Source organism: Mustela nivalis (assembly GCF_964662115.1).
Source record: "Mustela nivalis genome assembly, contig: HAP1_SCAFFOLD_1101, whole genome shotgun sequence".
NCBI classification, from domain to species: domain Eukaryota; kingdom Metazoa; phylum Chordata; class Mammalia; order Carnivora; family Mustelidae; genus Mustela; species Mustela nivalis.
In genome coordinates, this window is record NW_028135563.1 from 186,556 (window position 1) to 209,488 (window position 22,933).

General features: G+C 38.9%; 1 long non-coding RNA gene across 1 annotated transcript in view; it reads right to left on the reverse strand.

The window, feature by feature from the left end:
- LOC309857706 overlaps positions 1 to 13,659 on the reverse strand; it is a 150,219-nt gene extending 136,560 nt beyond the window's left edge. The window contains exons 1-2 of the long non-coding RNA XR_014307865.1: positions 13,505 to 13,659; positions 12,803 to 13,055 (exon numbers count right to left, since the gene is read on the reverse strand). This is a non-coding gene — a long non-coding RNA (uncharacterized lncRNA). The remainder of the gene's footprint in view (positions 1 to 12,802; positions 13,056 to 13,504) is intronic.
- Between the last annotated feature and the right edge of the window lie 9,274 nt (positions 13,660 to 22,933).

The following is a 22,933-nucleotide window of genomic DNA, read 5'->3' on the forward strand; positions in this document are numbered from 1 at the left end:
CAGCATCTTGGAATGCAATGCTGTGGTAGTTTTGTTATGCTTTGCTTTGTCTTTTTTTTTCCCCCTTTTTCTTCTCTCCCCTCCCCAATCCTTCCCGTTTTTCTTCTTTTCTGTTCTTTTTTTATTGCCATTTCTGACTTACCTCACCTCTGCCATCATAGCATGTCCCATTAGCTAGTGATATAAACCAACTCCAGCCAACAGTCGTAGGCTACCTAGCCCAGCGGTCCCCATGTTTCAGGGAAGAAAAGCTAAGTAAGACTTACTTCTGGTAAACAAAATGCCCTTTGACATAAGCGCCACAGAGATGAAGATGACGTCAAGCAAGTCTGGTTAAAAACAAAAAACAAAACAAAACAAACAAACAAAAAAAACCAAAACAAAATATAATATTAAATAAATAAAATAAATCACGGCTTCCAGCAATGGACTAATGCACAAGACACAGAACGTCACAGATTAATGCATTCTGAAAACCTTTCCTTGCACGCTCATTCTGCATCAATCTATTGAATACTGTAGGATACTCATAGATGAAGACCCCATGGTCCTAGTCCACAAGGGGTTCACAGACGAATTCTGTGATATGATGCTGAGGAATAAAGGCATGTTCAAAAAGCCAAAAATAAATTTATGACAAAGTGCAAAAAGAAGTCAAAACCCAATCCTACCCTATATTGGGGGGGAAAAACAAAACAATAAACAAAAAAGGTAAGAGGAGACTAGAAACTAAGAGAATAAGAAGGATGCAGAAGTTTAGGACCTAAAGGCAAGAAGGCAAAGAAGGCAAGTCCATAGCTGAAAACTTCAGGACAGGAGGCCGGTTTGGGGGGGCGGGGGGCGGGAGGCAGGAGGTAAGCAGGCAAGGACAAGTGGAAAAGAAGCTGGGGTACAGAAAGAAAAGATTTCGTCCCCCCAGGAAGGACAATGTGGGAAAGGCTGAGAGATGTAGGAGATTTAATGTACAAGCAAGGTCATTTCAGATAGCCATCCTAGATGGATTATTCCATGGGGAAGTGAGGAAATCACAGGGAAGTAAGGAAAATGAACTTGGCAGAAAAGATGGACCATGACTAATAATAATACGTAGTCTTTCTTGGACCTCTATTGACCTATATTCTTCAAGGACCATGTTGAAATCCAGACTGTCTTTTCGCCAGGACCCACCGTCTAACGTAGGCATGTGCTGGGGATCCAGAGCATGGAAGCGTGATTGCACACACATTCTCAATTCAACTGCTCCGTGGGTCCCCGGGCACATTCATGGCCTGCAAACAGCCTGGCTCTCTAGTAAGCACTTTGCATTGTACAATTCTCATGACAATACAGGTTTGCTGGTTTTATTATGGTATGCTGTTGTTTTCCCCCCTCTCAAAGCCAGATGCTTTCTACACTGAAAGCTTCACTCATGAGTACATTTTTAAGCATATTATGGATTTTATATATAAAAATTCCAAAATATGTGTTAAAATTTGATTCCAAAAACATTCCTGTTTCCAATCAAAAGCATCAATAAAGCTTTTATCCAGATTCTCCCTGAGAACTACTGATGAGAAGTCAGAACAAATAAAGCAAGTCCTGAAGATTACTAAGTGCCTCAACATATGAAAAACCCCAACAAAACACTAAGTTTGTCCTCACAAGCATTGATTTTTTTTCCCCACAAGACACCAAAAGCCTCAAGTATGTAACTGCTCCATATCAAGCTCTATATTCACATTAACGTTTTCCCCAAAGACGGTTCTTCGATGTGTAAATTATATTTTCTTTACAATGTAGCTCTTACTGTTTGCCTTTGAAAAGGAAAACTCATGGACAAATTCCAGAAATTTGAAAGGTGGTATAAAATCTTCGTCTTTCTATTTTCTGTTTCTTCCTCTCTTTGTTTCATCTTACTTGGTGCTTCTCATAAATCACTTGTTAAATTAAAATTGTAGAACTACCATTTTTTCTTCTACCACGCCGACAGCCTCATCACTAAAAGCTCTGAAGATCATTAGAATTTCTGCTGTATAAACAATGATTATGAAATTATTTGAGAAAAAAAATTAGAATTGATTGATCAGTAAGATTTCTAAAAGATGCTATCAAAAATAGGGAAAAGATTGGGGCGCCTGGGTGGCTCAGTAGGTTAAAGCCTCTGCCTTCAGCTCAGGTCATGATCTCAGGGTCCTGGGATCGAGCACTGCATCAGGCTCTCTGCTCAGTGGGGAGCCTGCTTCGCCCTCTCTCTGCCTCTCTGACTACTTGTGATCTCTGTCTGTCAAATAAATAAATAAAATATTTTTTTTAAAAATAGGGAAAAGAAAACAGGTATCTAACTTGATATACTACCAATATATCTCGGATCATGGGAAGATACTACACTATGGGGGGGGGGAATAAAGGAAATTATTAGTTACCCTCATTCAGTGAGACTTGTTTTTATTTGCTATCAACTAGCAGGGGAAAAAAAAAAAAAAAAAAAGCCTGGAAAGAGCAGATATACGCCACCTTGATACCACTTTGCCCCCTTCATACTCCCATTGGTCACTCAGACTCAGCAAAAATCAGAACCACTGAAATAATCCTTGAAGTTTCCAGAAGTGTGTGTGTGTGTGTGTTATGTGTGAGATAAATCAAAGCTGATTCATTGAGTCTGCTGATGACATTCAGTGAGATCTGGCTAGAGAGCTGGGAAGAAAAATTGAGTAATTAGGTAGAGAATCAAAACATTGGGTGATTATGAGAATTCTCCCTGGAAGGCTGGGGGAGGGAGTGAAATTTTAGATACAAGTGTATGCGCGAATTGGAGAAAGAAAATGAAAAAAAGGGAGGGGGGCAAAACAGAAAGCCTCCTTCTTAAGATGTGGTTGGGAGGAAACAATCCTGCCTTGAGCCTGGGACCCTGATTGCCTTGTATCACTGGGACAAAAATGAATACAAAGGAAGTCTTACACAAGGCAGCTTCAGAAGCAGTATGTTCAGGATGCTCAACACCTGTGCAAGTAATGGTAGATCTGACTGGAGTGTGCATACGTGGATACATGGGTTCTTTAAGAGGCACATGGATTCAAGAAAAATCATTCTAAGTGAACAACCATGGACACAGAGGTTTAGGAGGAGGTGGCGGCTTTAATACATGCAACAAACCCATGACCCAATTAACAAACAGAAGAATTTAGAAAGATTATGCCATCAAGTACCTATCATGCCATTGCTCGCCTCCTGTCTGTATCCCTAAGTGGAAATCCAGGGAAACACCTGTTATATTCAAGCTCTTTTTTCTTTCCAGTTGGTAAACAATTCCACCAGTTGCACAATGAAAATATTCTGTGAGCCTGGCACTCAGATCAGGACCTCTCAGTTGCTCTTGCTGCCAAAGGTCAATCCAGTGTGTCTGCTTTTGACATATGTTAGCCAAAGAATGTTAATGACATTTTCCAAAATGCTAGCGCTGTTCCACCAAGTAACCCACCCCGGAAATTTGGGATTACTAAAATACAGAGATATTTTAAATGCCAAAAAGCCACAATAGGTAGAGATAGGGCCAGCTTCTCAGGCTTTCTGACCACTTCAGGGACCCACAAAAACACCGACAAGATGAAAAAAACGCATTGTCGCCAAACGAAAAAGAAAACGGTGAAACCAAAAGTGATAAACATTTGTTTGCATATCCACAAAACATAACTCACTATCAACTTTATTCACTGTTGTACTTAGTTCCTTCCTCAAGAAATTCTGTACGTTAGAATTTTTTCACATTGTAAGAACACGCCCCCGTATGCAAAATGCCCCAAATTCATAGGCATATATAATGAATTTACTTGCACTCAAAAAGTTTTGGCAGCAAAATTATAAAAGCTCTTTATTTTATTGCAAAAACAGTTCTAACCTGATGTGCAATATGAATGCATTTTAATATCTTTGTTAGTTTGTGGGATGGGGGCTTCCATGACTGGCCAGAAAATAAGGAGGTTTTTAAATGACCCTTCACTTCTTCCATTGTTTAAGGAAGTCGCTAAACTTGTAGAGAAATTCTCCCATGTTCATTGACCTATGCCTTCGGATTTTTTTTTTTTCCTTATCTTTTTCCAGCTTATTAACAAAGCTAAACAAAAGAACAAGAACAAGGCCGGAAGGGAAAACTTGCCATTGTCAACATGAAGTCTAGTTGTCCTAACAGATAAATAATAAATTTTAAAGTCAGCGGTTAATTTTCTTTGGAATAAATTTTGAAAAGAACATCAAAATTTTATTCTTTTTCAGAATTCCCTGCCTTAAATTGAAACACAACTTCCTATTTCTAATGGTCCAGTCTGAATTGATATGCACAACAATGGACAAGAGTCCTAGGGGCCAAAAACCAGGAGCCAGGGTAATTCAGGAGCTGTCACAACCCTTCAAGGGACTAGCACCGAGTCAAACAACAACAACAAAAATTGTGTTTTTACAATTTCTTGAGGAGAAATTAAACATCATAGGTATGTAACATGGTTTTTTGTATGACACACTAGAAAACAATCTCTGAAATTTTATTCCAAGATTTGTACACTCTCCTTCATATACTTCATCTACTCGAAACTACTTGGGAGCTTAAGAGTGTATTTGCTTGAATGTTAAGTTACCCTCGCTTAAGTTATGTCAGGGTGCCACTGTCCAATTTGTGTGAGTGATAAGTTTTAAAAGAGGCAACATGAGAGTTTACAGACATCAATAATAGCTTCAAATATGACTCACATGTGTAAGGAAAGCTTTTAAGATATCTTAACCAGTTCCAGAAATGCAGATAGTTAGCATTCTGTTTTCCATTTTCGTTTTCATTAAATCGTCATCAATCAGCAATATGACTAAGATAAATAGACAGCGGTACACGAGATAAAAATAGGAAGACTTCTCAAAAATCCTTCTGAAATTCTATGCGTAATCCATATTCAGCTTGAAAACTATCCGCTAAGAATGAAATAACCAAAGATTCTAGCATATGAAGTGTGATGTATATGAATTCCTTTTTTTTCTTTAAGATTTTATTTATCTATTTGACAGACAGAGATCACAAGTAGGTAGAGAAGCAGGCAGAAAGAGAGGAAGGGAAGCAGGCTTCCTGCTGAGCCAAGAGCCCAAAACGGGGCTTGATCCCAGGAGCCTAAGATCACGACCTGAGCCAAAGGCAGAGGCTTAACCCACTGAGCCACCCAAGCACCCCTGAATTTCTTAACACTACAATGTAACAGTAAGAAAGCTAATTCTGAAACAAATTAAAAATCAGTACTTAAACAATTACTATCAATATTTAGAATATAGTAAGATTAATTTCTCTTCCATTGTCTCTTACTTTTCACACAATAAGAAGGGACACTATCAGAATCGCCTTAACTATGTATAGAGTCAAGTCTCTTTTTTTCTATCTGGCTATCATTCACAAAAACAAAATACAAGGTTCCACACCCTTTCATTAATTCAGCTAACAGGAGTTTTGGGGGGAATAAGAAGGGTATCTAGCGAGAAAAAGAGGGAAAGACAATGGTCTTGCTTAGGTGTCCTGGAGAAGTTATTCTCTTCCTCCTATTACTCCGTATACTACAGTTACTACAGTATTCCTTTTCCATGTTTTAAAAGCTACTAGTCAGAAGTTTAGGGAGTTGAAGGATTTGCAAACTCCAGTCGCAATAGTATTTCATCTGTTGATTGTCATTCCCATACTGACAGCGAGCTCCTAGTCTGATGCACCAAACTAGTGCTGTCAGAAGGCAATCCTTCTGCCTTCATCCCCCCCAGCTGGGTAGGTCGAACACATGCCTACCCATTCAGTTCTTACACCACCTGCAGAGAGGAAGTTAAATGAAGAAAAGGAAAGCATCACATTATCACCTTCAAGTCTTTGGATAAGCTCTCATTTTACCAAAGAAGAACACTTTAATGGCAACAACAAAGCTGGCAATGACCATGATTAAATGATGCCTGTCATTCTGTCCCACCCCTGGGAACTGCTCTCCACCCACTCCCAGGTGATGGATGTGTTTCTCTTGGTGCGCTGGGTTTGGATGTGGTAAAGGAAGCAGACAGCTAAATTCATCAAAACACCAGCGTCGGCAAAGCAGCATTTGATCCGCTCTGGAGGAAGCGATGGGGACCTGAACAAAACTCATCTATGGCACAAAACCAAGGTCATCTCCCAGTCCCACGAATACATTAAAACAGGCTCATTTATCTCAAAGGGAGAGTCACAAATGCTAAGCCTGGAAGAGATCTTAGAGAACCTGACCTAGAAACCAATCTATTGACACACAAATCAGAGAATTCCCTCCCACCAAAAACAAACAAGCAAACAACAGGAAAAACAAAAACAAAAAAATAGAATCCAAGTCTCAGCACTTATTACCCATACTCTTGAAATTTATTATCTATTAGATGTCAATGTTCTGAATTACAAAACTTTATCCAGATATCTGATTCCACAGGGTATATACTTCCTGACCAATAAATGTACGTGAAAAAAATCCAATTAAATGTGAACAAATCTGCTGCCTATATCAACATGAAAAACAAAACTAAATGGAGTCCAATCTACCTCTATCAACCTGTTTTTTTTTTTGTTTTGTTTTGGGGTTTCTTTTTTTTTTTTTTTTAACTTTTCCAAATTGCTTTTCAGTGTCTGAACTCTGAAAAACACTGGCCACCTCTCTACGCTTTTTTAAGGCCCTGAAAATAATGACTTCCTAATAAATCTCTTAGTAGTATTAGCATCCCATAGATTAATAATCTAAAAAAAACTTAAGATTATAAATGTCATGAGTTTTTTTTTCAAAAACTTTATAATCATCCCTCTAAAACAGAAATCACTTTGCCATGACATCCTGCTAAAAAGACCCACAAGTTTTGTCTCTTTGTAGAAGTATGTACTTTTTAATAGTGGCCACCAAGGAGTAATGTGCGTACAAAGCCAAATACCACATTTTCAAATATCTTTAAAAAGAATCATACTACCACCTATTTTGTTCTCTTTATGTTACTGGTCCTCATCACCTATCACTCTTCTTAAGGGATAAATGGCCTGAAGATTTTCTTATAAAAGTTGCACAGATCAAAGAAGCGAAAAAAAGAAAGAAAGAAAGAAAGAAAGAAAGAAAGAAAGAAAGAAAGAAAGAAGAGAGAAAAGTTTTGATTTCAAAGCGGAAATGAGAAATTCACTATTGTTATGTGAATGTGTGTTGCCTGGGAGTCATGATGATCCTTCCATTGACGTTGATTTCGGACACTTTTGTAAATGTGTGTTTTCTGATTAAATGGCACTCCGTGTTTAAAACAAAAATCGGTCTTATATATCCATCTCCATGTTCAGAAAGCGTATTTTCCAATCACCTTCAAGAGAGTTCGGCATTTTTCCCACTACTGCAAAAAAATAGCAACGCGAATCCTCAGCCCAGGTCTCACAACACATCACTACCCTGCTGCCCTTGCTCTCCCTCCAGTTCCATCTGCTCTCTTGCTGTGCAACAGCTATACTATGAAAAAGTCTATTCTCACATGCTTTTGATATTACATTGTTTAATCACATACAGCTGTGGCTTATGAGACTGTTACAAAACACAATTTTAATGTAGTACTCGAAGCCAATTTTGGATAAACATCAACCATTTACTCTGAATAAGAAGTCCGACACTAAAAAGATTTTCTTTTAAAGGAAAAGACTGGTTTTCTTAGAATTTGGCCTGGGCATAATTGTGACTGAGCCCTGCCTCTGCCAAAAAGACTGATAATGTCGAAAAGGATTGTGTAAAATCACATTAGTGCAAAAATGAAGCTTTTTAGAATTCCTGGAGCCAGAAAGACCTGAGACGAACTTACAGCTTCCTTCTTGTCTTTTGCCTCCCTCCCTTGCAACTCACCCCTCCCTCAAACCCTCTAATAGATTTAATGACTTCATAGAAATAATTTTGAGTTTTAATTCTATTGTTCTTTTCCCAAATTGAGAGAAAACGAAAGGAAACTGCATTAGAAAGATACTGTTAGAACAAATTTACATGAGGTTTCCTTTGACTTTGGAATGATTCTGGAGAGGGGGAAAAAAAAACCCCGACCAGGAACTTTTTACATATCTCTTCTTTTTAAGTAGGCACTAAACTTAGTGCTGTGAAAACAATGACTGCATTATGGAAAAGACAATCCCAATGATAATAAAGAGTGGGGAGAGGAAAGCAAACAGGAGAACTAGAAAGGGAGAGTGGCCCCTTGTTACGATATTTCTCTTATTTAAAACCAGTTAAAATTGTGTACATTCTAAAATGAGACAAACAAGATTTATCATGGTTTCATGCTATCATATGACACACACACACACACACACACACACCCCCCGGAAGCAAAAGAACTAGTTGGGGTTGTACCTAAAAGTTCTGTTGCTGGAAGATTTTTAGAAAACCAGTTTTGTATGTTTCAGTCTTTCAAAGGAAAACAGAACTTGGGAGTTTTCAAGGCTGTTTTAAAACTGGCAAGTTACCAACTCCGGCTATCAATGCAAATCTGAGGCAGGAAGTACTAAGGAAATTCTAAACTCATTCCCTCCCTCTGCAAGATTTTCTACATTTTCATGTGCAAGAAGTATGTTAAGGGGTTGTTCTGTTTTGCTTTTGAAGGATCTGTACTTTCACATCTTTGAGAATATCCTTTGCCCCAGAGGAGCCTCTCTCTTCCTCTGCCTACTCCTTAGTCCTTTGTGTTTCAAGTGTTTGCTCTTTCTGTGGCACAGTCAGTTGGGCTCTAGCTAGACTTTGAGAGATGGGCGGTTGTCCAGGCTGCAGATGGTTGGAAACTCAGCCTGAAATCAGTGTGCAGCTGATGAATTACTCCCCACACCTGACCCCACCTTCACAGCAGGCTCTGAATACAATCCGAGTCCCACCAGCCAGAAAAACCCCATTGGGTCCCACAGGCCGCACCCCTTTCTGCAAGATCTTCAGGGGAAGTGGATGGCCCAAGAAAGGAAAGCAGGAGGCTGATGGGAAAACAGCCTGAGTAGAAGCCGTGCCCGGGGGGTGGTAGAAACATCGTGACCTGGTCAGGGTGAGGAAACGGAGGGAAGGACTAGCTTGCTGTGTGTGCCTGGATGAACTTTAAACTTTGGGGAAGATGACAAAAGTTTTCCAACTATCACGTAAGAGGGAAATATCTATTTCTCAGCACCAAAATATCAATTCACTGGGCTGTGACCAGGTTTTACTCTTTCTAGCTTTCCTAGTTTGATTAAGTTGCTTTTCTAAGAACCTCCCCTACACAAAGTACCTCAAACTCAGATTGGAATCCACCCTGGGTCTCTCAGTGCAATTCCAACAGGTTGGCTGCTTTGAATGGGCTATCACAAAATTACTGAAAATATCAGGTTACAACTCAATCAAACATGATTATGGATATTATCATTAAGCTAATGAACTGTTTTTTTGGTCTCCATTCTCTCAAATTTGCTGATTATTCTGGGTGGCCTTCAAATAGCCAATTCGTTTTGATGGAGAGGTTTTTTTTTTTTTTTTAATCCAGCTCTGTCTCTAGCGTAAATACTCTAACATGTCACCAAGATTTCTTCTTTTCTGCCTAATCACAAACGTTGCTTTTTGAAAGTGCTTCTTTTAATGGGGGGGGGGGGGGGGTATGGCCAAAAGAAAACCAACAAATGTAACTTTTAATGCAGGGTCTCGGAGAATGAACATACCAACAACCCTGTTACAATAGAGCTACCAGTCAGCCACTGGGTTTTTCATTATACTTACATGCGCATTTGTCTAATATACTATTTTAAGCATGTGGAAAATGGTTCAGAGGGAGAAAAGTATAAATAACTTATTTCAAACTCATTTTTCCTTTTAACCCAACAAAATTAATGGATTAGTTCTCATGTAATGGGAAATAAGAGGAGCAGAGAAGGCAGGGAAGTGTCCCAAGTTTTTCTGAAACTTTAATTGCATTTGAGGAAATGGAAACATTTCCATTTACTTAGAAATCCTACTTTCATTTCATCTTATTATAAGAAAATAGCAGCTGTATCTAACACACATATTTACATAGAAAGAGAAGGTTTGGTATTTTGTACTTTCTGAATGAATACAACAATAAACTTTTCAGTTCTTAAAAAACCCCATAAAGATTTTTTACCCCAAAATAAATGTGAGTAAATGGCTTTTGTTGATTATTAAAAAACACCTGAATTTGCAAGACAGCTTAAGTTATGATGTTCCCAGAACATGACTTTTATTGTCAAATACAGATCTCTGTTTTTAATCAACTATAAGTATTCTTTATATATCAGCATCATTTTAAATAGCTATAAGTTTAAAAATGGACTATAACTAAAACCAAGGCTGAAAGGACCGTAGATTTTGTGAATTCCACCGAGGCTTACCAAATCAACATGGGCAGCATGTATTTCCTTCAAAATTAGTGGAGATTATATTTTAAGATGTATGTATAAAAGGAGCAAAGCAATGATACTGAAATAACCTAGTTGTTTGCATGCTACGCTGGGTCATGATAGTACTTTCTTACATAGTATTCATGCTGTCAGCAAGACCCCACATTTTAAAGTATGATTGACCCTTCTTCTTCCCATTCCCTGTGTGCCCAGCTTTCAAACCAGGGCACGTTTTCACATTTTCAGCTTCCAGGAATGTTATTAGTGTCTGTCATTTCACAGTCCCCATAACAGTATTCGACAACCTCACAGCACTGTCAAAATTTTACAACATAATAATCAATACGAACTACCACAATAGCCAAAGTAGCTAATCTTATATTCCCCACTACCCTGATCTGATTATCCAAATATCAGCTTAGGTCACCTAATGGATCTAGCTTCTTTAAAAATGTTCCAGAAGTTGATGACTTTGACTAGCTTAAAAGTAACAAGATCCAGATGCTGCCTGTCTACACAACACTAAACTACACAGGACCCCAAAACAGATTTTTTTTTTTTAATTCCCTTTATATTTTTCAGGCTCTCATCTTTTCTCTCGTCACTCCACTTTCTCTCTTTGCCCCAATCTCTCTCTCTCTCTCTCTCACACACACACACACGCACACACACACACACACACTTCCCATCAGTGTAGCTCATCCAGCATCCTGTCATTAATATAATGTGCGCGACATGATTTCCTGCTAGTAATAAGTTAAAAGAAATCTCAAGCAGGAAAGCAATTATTTCATTACTCCATTCATTTTTAGCTAAAGTTTCCTCTCTGAATATACTTCATAGTAAAAAACAAGAACCGAAAAGAAAGCGTGAATTTTGAAACATTTGGAAAAATTTAGCCAAATGAGTAAAAGGGATGGAATGTCCTATATTTTTCATGGAACCCTGGGGTTTGTTGTTTTTGTTTCTTTGGGGGATGAGAAATGACTATAAATTTCCTCTTTTTAACTTGCCCTTGCTATGCCATTTCCTTGAGGAAGGCAGGCAGCATTCTCCACCCAATCCCCCAAAGAGTTAAAACTCAAGGCACTGGAGCAGGAGGGGCTGGTCTACTTAAGCAGCAGCCACACAAACTAAATGCTCACAAAGGCAAAAAGCAATGTGAGTCGACCTTGGAGGGGCAGGGCGAGTCATAGAGCGATTGAAAAAGAAAGGGAAAAAAGCAACAATTTTTAATATAATTCTGAAAGTCTGTTACCTGGTCTGGTTTACAAATAGGCATTGTTTGATGAGACAGAATAAATAAAAGCTAACTACAGCATGAATTACCAAACACTAATCACATCAACGAGTCCGGTGACAGCACAGATCACTCAGGCACGCCTTGTTCACTCTCGGCGTATTTATTAAGAAGACAGTGGAGTCTGGCTAATGGGATACAAAATAATATCATCGGCAAAGAAATACAATCCATGCATTCAAAGTGGTAACTCTACCAACATCCCCCCCAATCAAGTCCAATTTAATGGACAAATTGGAGCATTGATTTCACACCTGAGAGTGTTTCATGTCTGAACTGCAGGATAAAGTTCATGGCTGGCACTGCCCACTGCTTAGTTACGTGGGCTTGCCACTGGCCCCGTAATGATCATTTGAGCACACACAGAAAGACTCAAGTATTTAACCAGTTCACGTCCAATTATCATCAGTTACATTTCATCCTGTTTCAAGACCGGGCCTCCCGAAGGCAGCCAGCACAGAAAAACAGTGCTTCTGAAAGTAAAGAACATCGACAGGAAAGCTCTAAAATTCAGTCTCTAGTGTCTCGATCATCCTCAATATGAAATCGAATACGTAAGACACATACAAACACCACCCAAAACAAAAACACACCCAAACAAACTCTAAGGCACTTGAGTTAGCTGTATTTAACCTTCCCACACCCTTCTTTCCCTCTATACTCCACGATTAAAAGTTTGAGTTATCCCCACCCTGGCGAGTCCTATCCAGTGGGAAAAACCCTTTTAGAGCCACAAACAAAGAACAGCTCACCAGAAAAGCCCCTGAAATTGTATTCTTGTGCCTGATAATCACTGTTACGATCTCCTTTCTAATAACCCTGTCCATCTGCACAGCACTTTACTACAGGTATCAGGAGCATTTTCACGTTGCCAAATAACAACAAAGGAACACGAGCACAACTATTATCTCTCCCAAAAGAGAAAACCACAATCCCACGGCTTGCTTTCTTCTTAGAGTCTCCTCTGCCTCATTAACTCCATTGGTATGTTACTCATTTCAAAGAACCGGGATGAGCTGATGGGGAAGGGGAGGTAAATAATAATCTACACGCCTGTCTGTCTCCCATCCCGAGTGCAGAAGGATACCGCACTGCTTGCCAGACTGTGGGTCGAGCCATACCTTGGTTTGGAGATAGTGAGGATAGTAGTAAGTGTACTGGGGGTACATTTGTGGCTGATCCAGGCGTTTGCCCATGTAGCTGGAATCTTTATCTCCGAAGCAGGGAACTGGATGACAGGGTATAGTGCCCCAGGCCGAGCTTCCTCTTAAACCACTATTCCTGACAGTCCCGATGACTGATGAGGCTTCAGAGATCCCTCGTCTTCCACCACTCGCTAGTTCCAACACGGCAAGAATTTAAAAAAGAAACACACTAAAAAAAAAAAAAAGGGGGGGGGGGAGAAAAAGGAGGGGTATCGGTAGGGGAAAAAAAAAATAACCCCCCACACACAACCTCCCAGATTGTGCTTTCCTTCCCCGAGCTGCTAGGGTCCACTTAGGATGAGGCAGTTTGTTCTCTATCAGGCTGTCTGTAGTGATGTCAATTGCCAGCGTTTGTAAAGAGAGAGAGAGAGGGGAAAAAAAAAAAAAATCAAAGTCCTTTTAGCACAACTCCGAATCCTTGCAGATCAGCTTCCTGTCTCCTGTTTGTCTCTTTCCCCACCTTAAAGAGAAAAAAAAAAAAAGGCGGGGGAGGGGGGGAGAAAGAAAGAAAGAAAGAGAAAGGAAGAAGAAACAGGAAATAAAGGGGGGGAAAAAAAGAAAGAAAGAAAAAGAAAGGGGGAAAGAAAAAGAAAAAAAAAAAGAAAAAAAAAAAAAAACCTTGCACAGCTTAGTTGCTGCTGTCTCCCTCCCAGAGTGACATGGTGTTCGGGGCTTGTCCTGTCCTTTCATTCACTTCCCCTCCTTCCAGCCGGTGGGTGGAACCGAGAGAGCCTCTCCAGGGAGCAGCGTACGCAGTCCAGAAGGCTGCAGTATTTCCTCCAAGAAAAAAAAAAAAAAAGCCTGCTTCAACCCCTGCTGCAAGCAAAGTTCCGATTCCCTCTGCTGGCTATCTCGAATAGCAAAGCAATTTTTGCAGCAAAGCTGCCGCCGCTGGAACTGAACCCAGGGAACCCAAATGCGGGCAGTGGATTATTTCTTATCCTTCCCTCCATCTACCCCACCACAAGAGCTGCCTTCTTTTTTCCTTTCCTTTTTTTTTTTTTTCTTGCCAAGTTGCAAAGTAAGCCACACTGCTAAACAAAACACAGAAGACTACGGGAGGGGAGAGAGGACGAAGGGAGGAAGGAAGAGAGACAAAAGTAAAAGCAGAGAGACAACCCTTGCTGGGTAAAATGGGAAAAAGTGTGTCCCGGATGCTTTCACAACCTGTTAACATACGAAAGCCAGATGAATCCAAGACCTGGTTCAGAAACTAACCTTATACTTCTCGAAGACATGGAGGATGCTAAGTATTGAAGAAATTTGAGAGTCTACTCCAGGACTACAATTAGCGAGCCATGCATCTCATCAAATCACAATGTCCAACTTACCATAGCAGAAATGATCATCCTCATCCTTACATTCATTTTGTAAGCATCAAAGGAGGAATCCCATTAGTTTTACGGGCATCTTTATAAATAAAATCACGGGTTCTCTCACTGCCTATCTCTTTATGGTTATTTTGATTCATGGATGCTTTAATCACTTTACTGATACCGTCACACACACAAAAAAATCATAATTACTTGGCAGAGTTTTTCCCTACCAATAATAAGTAATATTCTGACATGTCTCTCAGCTATTACATTATAATACAAATTGTTTCAGAGAAAATATATTTCCTTTAAGGGTCCTTTTCAAGGCAGTCAAGGCTAAAATTAGACATGCCAGCTGTGTTTTGCTGTGAGTGCTCACGCATGCCCAAAGCGTGGGCAGACCAATATTGAGCGCCTCTCCACTTTGTCAAACCAGCTCTGTTCTCCCCAGCCCAGAGTTGCCTTTTCAGATAAGAGGTTCCTGGTACAAATCCAGCTTCCTAGTGAAGAAGAACAGAGAATTCCAGCCCAGTGCACAATATGGTGTCCATCCACATTCCAGCCCTTCTACCCCGGAAGGCACTGGCTTGCCCTCAGGGGTCTGGTTATTGGAGGCTGTGTCTGTGCATGGCCATTCCTTGGAGAAAGATAAGGATGGTGGGTAAATAGTTTTATGTTTGACTTTTCACAAGAACAACCACCAGAAAGAAGGAGGGAGAGATGATGGGAAGGTATGAGTTAGGAGCCCTGATACTCCTGTCATTAAGAGAATTAAATCAACACCACCGGCATTGAAATGTGTTCTTCTGGGTCTCACTTATCTGATCCAGAAAGTGGAAGTATTGCCAACTTAGCTGGCTGAAGGCAGTAAACTGTATCAGATACAAAGTCAAAACTACTTTGATTTAAAAAAATCCTTCAGTGAGGGGCGCCTGGGTGGCTCACTGGGTTAAGGCCTCTGCCTTCGGCTCAGGTCATGATCCCAGGGTCCTGGGATTGAGCCCCGCATTGGGCTCTCTGCTCAGCAGAAAGCCTGCTTCCTCATCTCTCTCTCTCTGCCTACTTGTAATCTCTGTCAAATAAAATAAATAAAATCTGTAAAAAAAAAAAAAAATCCTTCAGTAACATCTCATTGCTCAGACAATTAAGTCTTGACTCCTTGGAACCGTTTTCAGGACACCGGAAAACCCCACTTCATCCTCCAGCCTCGGACAGACAACTCTGCCCCTCACGATCTATACCTGAGTCACTGTGAACGGCTTTTGAAGTGGAATGTGCGCTCTCAGGACTGTCACGCGCTCCGCCCCAGAGCCGTCCTGCATCCCCATTCAGCCTGCCATCCAGCTCTCAGTATGGGTCTCACCCCTCTCTCAGAGTAGCTTTCCCTGAACCCTTGCTTCTCTGCTGCATCTTATATTTGCCCTAATAGCTTGCTTATCCTGGGCAACTGCCTCTTTTTTTTTCTTTTTTTTTTTTTTAACATATAATGTATTGTTTGTTTCAGGGGTGCAGGTCTGTGATTCTTCAGTCTTATACAGTTTATAGCACTCACCATGGCACATATCCTCTCCAGTGCCCATCCCCCAGTTACCCCATCCCTCTCACCCCCCTCCCCTCCAGCAACCCTCAGTTTGTTTCCTGAGATTAAGAGTTTCTTATGGTTTGTCTCCCTCTCTGGTTTCATCTTGTTTCATTTTCCCCTCCCTTCCCTTATGATCCTCTGTCTTATTTCTCAAATTCCTCATATCAGTGAGATCTTATGATACTAGTCTTTCTCTCATTAATTTGTTTTGCTTAGCATAGTACCCTCTAGCTCCATTCATGTTGTTGCAAATGGCAAGATTTCATTTTTGATGGCTGCATAATATTCCTGTGTGTGTGTTTGTGTATCATATCTTCTTTATCCATTCATCTGTTGATGGATATTTAAGCTCTTTCCACAGTTTGGCTATTGTGGACTATATTGTGGACTATATTGTTGCTATAAACATTGTGGTGCACCTACCCCTGTGGATGATTACATTTGTATCTTTGGGGTAAATACCCTATAGCTGGGCAACTGCCTCTTAATTGCATGTTTGTTTCTTCTCTGATGCCCTAAAAGCATCAGGAAAAACAGGGAAGTAGGAGGTCCCATCATTCTCATTCACCTTCATATTTCCGAAAATGGTCATAGAATTGGGCACAAAATGGGTACTCTGCAAATGTCTGAAGAATAAGATATCTTACATGCCATAAGAATTCTAACCCAACTTATATCCTTCTCTCACTACATCTCAGTATATTTCCGGATGCAAGGGCTAGAGAGATAACAGATCAGAATAATGTCCATCGCTCATAGAATATATATTCTACAAATGCCTGGGTAACTCAGTTGTTAAGCGCCTGCCTTCAGCTCAGGTCGTGATCTCAGGGTTCTGGGATCGAGCCCCACATTGGGCTCAGTGGGAAGCCTGCTTATCCCTCTTCCACTCCCCCTGCTTGTGTTCCCTCTCTTGCTGTGTCTCTCTCTGTCATATAAATAAGTAAAATCTTTAAAAAAAAAAAAAAGAATATGTATTCTCGTGAGGGAGATAAACAGAGAAATAAACAAGTAAATAGGCAATATAAATCAGGTATTACATAGTACTGTTCAGAAATATAAAGCTAAGTAAAGAGAAACAGAGTCACAGGGATTCCACTTTAAATAGGATAGTCAGGAAATGCTCACTGAGAAAGAGCTCTGAGGTTAAAGGAAGGGTGGGAACCACACCCTGGGTGTTGTGTACTATGAGAGCACTTCTTGTGAGAGACTTGGCTCCCACCCAAGCTGCCTTTGTTCCAGTTCTGTCTCTGCCAGACTGCTCTGCCTCCTTTTCTCATCCATCCAATGTCACTACACACTACATACAGTCACCATGAAAATTCACCAAGACTAACAGGCAAAGCATTTATAATGCCTTGGAACATACAAGATCTGCTCAATAAATGTCAGCATGTATCTAGGGGGGTAAGGTCATCTCAGATAGAGAGAACAGTAAGTAAAGAAGGCCTGGCAGCAAGAACATGTCTTTGAAATGTACAAGAAATGGCACAGGGGCTGAAATGGAGCAAAAAGGAGCAAAGACCATCAAACAAGACTGGAGAAGTACTCTGGGCCGGATCATATAAGCCTTAGTGGGAACTTGGTGAGGAAAACTAAATTAATGACAGTGAATAGTACAGCCAAGACTCTATCCAAATATTTTGATTGTAGATCTAGTCATCTTCAACTACAGAATGCTGTCCTGCAAAATGACTTTTTGAGGTTCCTTGTAATACTAAGACTTACAAGATTGGGATCCTTGGATGCTTCTGCCAATTTTGCCACTATGAACAAAGGATACCAGTATTCTTTCATTAACAACTGGCCTAGCTACTCCTTGGAAGGAAAGGAGCAGTGTCTTATTTACAAATGAAAGGCCAAATAAATAACTCCCCAACCCAAGCTATAGCTCACTTATATGTAAAGTCCCAGCATGTGTTGATGCTTTCTGCAATTTCTACACAAATTGCCACTTTCCAAAATGCTATTCTATTTCATTGGATTATTGCTGTCTTCTTGGCATCAAGTGTCATTAGCTTAAGCACATTCATTGAACATTTAAAGCTTTTCTTAAATAATGCAAAGACAGTTTACCACATGTGAGAATTGTAAAATCTGTGTTTTATTTATTTTTTTACTTTTTTTCCTTCAGAGATACCAGTAGCCATCACAATTGGGGAGGCAAGATACTCATGTCAGAAATGGTTTTTATATCATGTCTGCTCTGTTGGAACAGTAGCGCTTTCCATTTAAATGATCAAGTTAAGGTAGGAGGTAACTAATTTAAGGCACTCTCTAAATCAGAAGCCAGCTGTGTCCCATTTGCCAACTAACAAACAAATTTTGTACAAATCCAAGAGCAGAAACTGCATCAAAGAGCATGGACTTTTACAGATTCACGTGATTCGCAGCAGGGACGGGAGAGGCACTCATTTAACACAAGTCCTTGGTTACCAGGGTAGAAACAATGTTTCAGACATACCATCCAGAGATAGAGAAGAGATAGTGCTGAAGTGAGGGTCAATTGCATAGAGACGGAGAGTCTCTTCTGGTTTGCTCTAGACCTATCCACTCAAAGAATATCTGGGTCCTCTCTCTGGATGATTCATCTTTTAAATGACAAAGATGTAGTCAATAGCAAAAGAAAAGAACAGGAGAGAGAGAAGCAAAATAATAATAATAAAAACAAATATACTATTTTATCTTCAAGACATTCATGACCTTGAATAAATTAAAACAAACAAGTGAAACCACAATTTGATATTTGTTACCTCTTCATTCAAGTTTGTTAAATCCTCTTCCAATACAGCAGTTGCCAAAGGGGTATTAAAGATAAAAGGTTTTAAAAAAAGACAAGATGGTAGATCACAAACTCTGACAGTAAAGTATTGTTACAAATGTCTTACCTTCTACTGGATACTCATCCATGGTTTAGGAACATATCTGAGATAAACTAGGAGAAAGAGACCACTAGTGATGGTCCAAATTTGAACTATAATTAAATGTAAATTTTAATGTAGATAAAGACAATAAAATTGGCCTTAGAAGAAAATTTCAAGCTTCAGAGCAAAATTAAAATGGTCTGTATCTCATGAAAGTCAATCAAGTAGAGGAGCAAGAATAATTTAAAACAATGAACATTTTTAACTTCAACAAAGTTTTACTGAGCATTTACTATGTGCCTAAATAACCAAGAATATCAATATAAAAATTATCACTTTTGTCCTCAAGTAGACTTAGCATCTCAGTATCTATCAAATATCAGTCATTCATAAATGACCTAAATGCCTTTCCTCTTATCTGAATACCAAATTTTAATAATAGATATTAAATAGTTTTAGGCTGACCTAATTTTTTGTAACACATACTTTATTATAAATCTAAGCAATGATATACATGAAAATCCATGCTTATTTTGCTTTTATTATCTTTTCAAAAATAACTTAACTATCCTCTTGCTCTTTATCACATATTATTCATAGTGCTTAATACTGTGATAGTCACATACCACTAGGATTACCAAGACATTGAAATTAGGCATGACCATATGACTTGCTATGGCCAATAAAATTTGAAGCAGAAGTGACACGTGTACAACCTTTTAACTGTTGCACTTTGATTTACCAGCCCACTCTTCCCTGATAGAAGCATGTGCTTATACAGAGGAGGCATCTTGAAAGGCTTGGAACAGCTACCTTGAATAGTCACCTGGACCAGCCATTGACTTGTCATGAGCAAGAAATAAACCTTTGTTGTAATTATGCTAATGAGATTTAGTGACTTACCACAGCATCACCTAGACTGCCCTGACTAATAAGACATTACTCATAGTTTGCTTTTATACTTGTTGATTTCCTTCTTTGAGTATCTCCCCCACAAATGTCTAAACTCAGAAGGACAAGGAATTTATCTGTCGTTTTCACTGCTATATCCCCAGCACCCAGAACTGGGTGAGATTTAATATACATTTAATAAATGTTTGTTGGATAAATGAGTAAAATGTTCATCTAAAGTCATCTCATTTATCTATCACTGGTTAAAATGCAATACTTCATGAAGTAGAAGGGAAATGAGGCATGTACTCAAAATGTAGATTATTCTGGGAGGAGAGTGTAGTTATACACTACTAAATGTTTAGAGGAGGAGAAGGTTTTAGGTTTTTCTTTACTGACTATAAGGAGTGGTACTAGGTTAAGAAAGATACTTAAGAGATAAAGAAGCTCAAGGAGAAAATAAAATACAGATGGCCTACTATATATTAGACACTAGACTAGAAATTCATAAATGTTTCCTCAGTTAAAACTTGCAAGTTCCTAGAAAGTGGGTTGATTCTCCACACTTTACAGTTGAGCAAATTAAGAAGGAAAGGGTTTAGCTATCTTATCCAAGTTCATCCATAACATGGTAGAGGAATATTCCTAACTCATGTCTGCATAAAGCCCAACCCCAGATTTTTTTCTTAGCATCATTTGATGGAGATCTTAAATGTTTTATTCCAAAACTGGGTTAAGGTAATCTTTGTGTTTACAACAGAAAACTCATAGTATACATTAAAGTCCTAAATAAGTCAGTGTGTTTTCATAGAAACAGATGGTACGGAACAGAGAGAAAACTGGAAAGAAAGAACATGGCCTTCTATCAAATAGCATAAACTCTATTTGGACCACAGATGTGATGGTTAATTGTATGTGTCAACTTGGCTAGGCTATAGTGCTCAGTTGTTTGGTCAAACACCCTAGATGTTGCTATGAGGTATTTTTCAATGTGGTTAATACTTAAATCAGTAGACTACGAGTAAAGCATACTATTCCCATAATGGGGGTGAACCTCATCCAAAAAAGTAAAGGCTTTAAGAATGAAGACTGAGATCCTTTAAGAAAGAAGAAATTCTGTCTCTAGACTGCCTAAGGATTCTAGACTCAACATCAACTCTTCCTGGGTCTCCAGCCTTGACAACCTGACCTGAAGTTTTGGGATCCGCCAGCCACCAGTCACATGAGCCAACTCCTTAAAACTCTCTCTGCATATAAACACATCTTACACATTATGTTTCTCTGGAAAACCCTGGAAAAAACAATAAATTAATAAAATGAAAGGAATGGCAACAATGAAGCTCAGTGATATGGGCACTCATATACATTCCTAATAAGTGTCTATAATGCTTTTTAATAGAGCTTAACAAAATGGATAGCCTTAAAAATCTTCATCTTTGTCACCCAGTAATTTCAGCTCTAGGAATCTAAAACAGGAATCTAAATCTTATTCCTAAATACTTAGGAATAAGTGACTGGAGGACCCTGAGTGTCCAACTGCAGTTTGGTTAAATAAATCACAGGGTAGAATATGATTCAATATAAAAATGATACTTGGGAAACATTTTAGCATATGGGAAATGCTCAAGTCGAGTAGCTAATGGAAAAATCAGAATACAACCTTGTATACACAATAGGTTTTTAACTATGAAATAAAAACACACAGACAAGAGAATAGAAGAACTACATCACAGTAACAACAGTGGGTATGTTTCCCCTATGGTAGTATTATTGAGGATTTTACATTCTTCTATCTCCCCCCCAAATTTTGGCATTTTTCTAATTGTTTTAAAATGAGTATATATCTCATTATTTGAAATAAACATTATTTTTTATAAACAATTTGTAAATAAGTAGATTCTTAAATGGTTTTTTTTTTTGTTGTTGTTTTGTTTTGTTTTTAGCTCACAGGACATTTTTTTTTCCCATTTTATTTGATTTTATTTCTTTTCAGTGTTTCAAAATTCATTGTTTATGCACCACACCAAGTGCTCCATGCAATACGTGCCCTCCATAATATTCATAATACTCATAGGACATTTTTAAATACCCTGATATGACAACACCAAAATAAATTATGTTTGCATTTTAGATAGCCATTGACTTCCTATCTGAATCAGACATCATTTTAAGAAAAGTACACCTTTCTTTAAAGTCTAGGAGCATGGGGTACCTAGGTGGCTCAGTCACTAAACATCTGCCCTCAGCTCAGGTCATGATCCCAGAGTCCCAGGATCCAATCCCAAAATGGGCTCCCTGCTTGGTGGGGAGTCTGCTTCTCCCTCTGACCCCCACCCTAACTGTGCTCTCTCTCTCTCAAATAAATAAATAAAATCTTAAAAAATAAATAAATAAAGTCTGAAAGCATAAATTCTATATCCAAAAAATGTCAAAAATCTGATTTAAAGCCTAAAAACAAATATCCTCACTTAGTGAAAGAAAAGAAGCTACCAATGGCAAAGGACATATCTTCACAAGCATTACAGTAAACCTACATGAGTATCCAAAACTTTTTTTTTTTTTTTAACATCCACTAATTCTGCTTTGGCTTTCTAAGTTCCTCATAAGTTTATTTGTAAACATCAGTTTGCTTATAATATACTGTAGGAACAGGCAATTTGGGGGGGGGTATATCATAAATCCTCCCTGTGTATTTATTTCCATGCAAAGAATTCCACTGTTTGAAGCCCATTGAGCCAACATTGTTCTGATGCAGTTGGCAGACTCCTGTGGCCTTTTTACAAGCATACCTTCTACCATGACTTGTGCCAACAGTGAACCAGAGCTTTGGAAAACACCAACGAAAAGCCTCAAAGTAGGGAGGGAGGAGTAGCTGCTTTGTCACATGAGAAACACATTTTTCTAAAAGGAGTATCATTACTTTGTATCGACCATTCAGCTTCCAGCTGCCAATAGCTATGCAAGTTGGGTCAATATGGCCAGATTTGATTGGCTGTGTTGATTCTTCTCTCTAAAAACATCTGCAGAAGCCCAGGCCAAAAGGTTACTACTAATTAGAATCACTATGCTATACACCTGAACTAATATAATATTGTACATCAACTACACTTCAATTAAAAATTTTAAAAAATATATTAAAAAAGAAGAATCACTGCATAATATACAAGATACCCAGTTAAACTTGAATTTCAGACAAATGATGAATACATTTTTAATACAAGTTATGTCCCAAATATTGCACATGGCATATCCCATGAAATATTTGGGCCATACTTATAAAAAGTACTCAATGCTTGTCTGAGATTTAAATTTACCTGAGTGTTATGTATTTTTTATTTCTTAAAGCTAGCAAACTTAATCCTCATTGATGCACTAGGAAGGTTTAGAAGCCTTT